Genomic DNA, 3,187 nt, shown 5'->3' with positions numbered 1-3,187 from the left:
AGGACTTTTTTTTTTTTTTTTTTTTTTTAGGAAGATGGCCAAATTCAGGCTATTCAAAGGAGGCAAACGGGCAAAGTTGTAGCTTCATTCGAGGAGAGCAAGGTTCTTGTCTCTTTTTGCTCCCTCTCTTTCCTTCATTCTTCTCCTTTATCCTCTCTCTCTCTCTCAATATATGTAGAAGCTATAGTTATATGCAGAGCTAAGTAGAACTATCAAGTTCAATCACATATATAAACCAGTCTTTAACTAAACATTTCAAACTGACACAAAAACCAAAATTATATGGAAACTAAGGTTAACAAAGTTCTAGTTTCTTTTGGTCCATCACTTCCCTTCATTCTTCTCTTCTAGCCTCCTCTCAATTTAAACTTCAAATAAAAAGGTAGAAAACTTTACCTTAACAGAATATTGAGCCAGGTTGAAGGGGCACAGACAGAAGGGAAGCAGAAATAGTCCAAAATCCCTGAACAAGAAGAAGAATATCTCTGGAGGCAGAAAATTAACAGCAGCATCAAGAACAAATAACAAATCAGATTTGACATAGAGATGAGAAACAAGCAACAAGAACAGGAAATTAAATTACTTGAACAGTTGAAGTCACTGAAGGAAACTAGCAGCAACTGCAGAGATCACAGGTGAGATTTCTTCTTCTCAATGCGAAATGGAACTGATACTGAAAAATTTTCCCCTAATGCCAGAGGGAGCAGTCCAATCGTAATTCCAGCACAGAGGACGGTAAGAGTCGAGGGGACGAGAAACTAGCTGGCGAGGATGGTGAGCAGCTGGAAGCGGCCCTCGAGGATGAGTGTTGAGGGGAGGCGCGAGGGGAATGAGACTGAAACTGAAAGGAGGATTGTTAAGGTTGAAAAGAGATAAAATTCACTTAGAAAACATATAGCAAGCAGCAATCAAATTCTAGAACTAAAGCATAATCACCAGGCAATACTAATAATACAAATATTTAAGTAACATACAAATAACACAAAATATTATAACATGGTCTAAAGTCTTATACATCCTAAACACAAAACATTAACTTATAACCAGAACAAATCAACCATATAATTCAGCAACAGAGAAATCAACCATGGTAATGCTAATAAATTAGATCAATATAATCAGAACAAATCAACCACATGATCAGAACAATAAAGCATTATCCTATAATCAGGACAAATTTTAAAAATTAGAAAAGATTAAGAATCAGAACAAATCAAGCATTAGCTTAAAAATTAGAACAAATTAAAATTTATAATCAGACCTTAATTTAAAAAATTATCTGTGGTGGTGGCGTGACTGAGCTTAATTATAATCAGACCTAAATTAAAATAAAATAAAAAACTGAAAATAACAGTTTACCTGAGATGAGCTTGAGAACAGGGGAAGGGGCAGCTGAGCTGAGGTGGCGGAGGGGCTGGCGGCGGGGTGACTGAGCTTCGGACTGAGTCGCGAGCAGCACGGAGAGGAGAGGAGAGCAGCGCGAGAAGAAGAAGTCGACCAGTGCAGCGCCGGCACGGAGAAGAAGATTGATTGAGGCTGGTGATGGTGGCTGAGCAGGGGGCACGAAGAAGGGATTGAGACTCAGAGAGGGCTGAGAGTAACTCGGTACGTATGTTTAGGGCCTTTTTCGTTTTTGTCAAGCTTGTTTTCGGAAATGAACAAATCGGCCCAAAATCCATGGATGAGTCCAACAATGTACTACACAATATATAAATTACATCTAACAGAAAAAAAATATATCAATTACAAATCTTTGAAGCCGGAATCCAGCACGGTTAGAATTCATGAGCCAGTATGGTGTCATGGTGTGCACTTAAACCACCTATAACACTAGAACCTAAAATTTCCTTTTCCTCTTATCTTGAATCAAATCTCTATATATGCACACATGATGCATCAAAACTATAATAATCAGTTTACAAGAGTGGTGTGAGAAAAGTATAATTCTTATTGCATTTTGTCAAGGTTAAGTACGTGTGTTAGTTGGATTGGGCTAGATCTTTGGTTGCATTGGTTTCTGAAAATGTAAAATTACTAAAAAAAATAAGAGAGTAAAATGAACTACTTTGTTAGTTTAGCCATCCGTTTAAATAAGGGTCGGGAGTTCAAATTTCTAGCAATCCATTCAGTTTACAATTTATGCAAACTTGAAGGAAATGTGGCTTTGATTACTGGTAGGGGTAGGGGCATCGGTGAGTGCCAACATTCGAGACCAACAAGGACTCACTTTCCAAGATGACATAGGAGTTAAATTCGCAACCTATGTACATTGTGATGTAGCAAAAGAAGATGATGTTAAAAATGCAGTTAACATAGCAATAATCAAAGTATTAAAATCTAGACATAATTGTGAACAACGCTGCAGCAATAGATGATGCTAACCCTAGCATTCTTGACAATGATGTGGCAGATTTTCAGCGCGTTTTTAGTGTCAACATTACGGGGCCTTTTTTGGGAATCAAGTATGCAGCTAGAGTGATGATCCCAACCAAAAAGGGTAGTATTGTAAACATAAGGACTGTAAGTTCAAGAGTTGGAGAGGCTGCAACTCATGCGAATACAAGTTCCAAACATGGCTTAATTGGACTCACAAAGAATGCAGCTGCTGAGCTTTGAAATTTTGGCATAATAGTGAATTGTTTGTCACCTTACTCCGTTGCTAACAGTGCTGGAATTAGAGGGTTCTTTAAACTTGATGATGAAGGGTGTTCAAATGTTTATTCGAATTTTAAAGGTGTTCATTTGATGGAAGAAGATGTAGCACAAACTGCACTCTATTTGGCTAGTGATGAGTCCAAGTACATCAATGGTCATAATCTAGCTATTGATGGTGGTTTTACTACTATTAATCTAATGTTCGGTTTGTTTTCACAATCTTAATTAAGTTTTAACACTTTAAACTTTTATATATGTCCTATTTTGTTTACTAATTTATTAGTCTTGCTCTCAATGATGTGTAATAGTATTGTACTGTTTTCTGTATAATAATACAACAATGCTAGGAAATCAAGAGGGTATCAGCCAAAAATCAGCCAAATGCTTTTGGGTGAATCCAAAATCTCTACGTGAATGATGCTTATATTAGGCATTAAGATGTTTCTTCTTTTACTAAGTATCAGAATGTTTCTTTTTCATACTAAATGGATGTTCTTTTATATATTTTATAAATTTTTTTATATACTAAGAA

At 36.5% G+C, this 3,187-nt stretch overlaps 1 protein-coding gene and 1 pseudogene across 3 annotated transcripts in view; one reads left to right on the top strand and one right to left on the bottom strand.

Annotated features, from left to right (window-relative positions):
* LOC107623093 (putative pentatricopeptide repeat-containing protein At1g19290) overlaps positions 1 to 1,639 on the bottom strand; it is a 5,589-nt gene extending 3,950 nt beyond the window's left edge. The window contains exons 1-3 of one of the 3 annotated variants that reach the window (XM_016325237.2): positions 1,360 to 1,639; positions 584 to 841; positions 397 to 485 (exon numbers count right to left, since the gene is read on the bottom strand). The gene's annotated coding sequence lies outside the window, so the exon portion shown is untranslated. The remainder of the gene's footprint in view (positions 1 to 396; positions 486 to 583; positions 842 to 1,359) is intronic. The other 2 variants (XM_016325236.2, XM_016325238.2) reach the window with 2 other exon arrangements.
* The window catches only part of LOC107620375, a 3,856-nt pseudogene extending 976 nt beyond the window's left edge, over positions 1 to 2,880 (top strand).

Source organism: Arachis ipaensis, chromosome B10 (genome assembly GCF_000816755.2).
Source record: "Arachis ipaensis cultivar K30076 chromosome B10, Araip1.1, whole genome shotgun sequence".
Lineage (NCBI taxonomy): Eukaryota > Viridiplantae > Streptophyta > Magnoliopsida > Fabales > Fabaceae > Arachis > Arachis ipaensis.
Note: the sequence above shows the minus strand (reverse complement) of the source record. Positions and strands in the feature narration are given on the sequence as shown.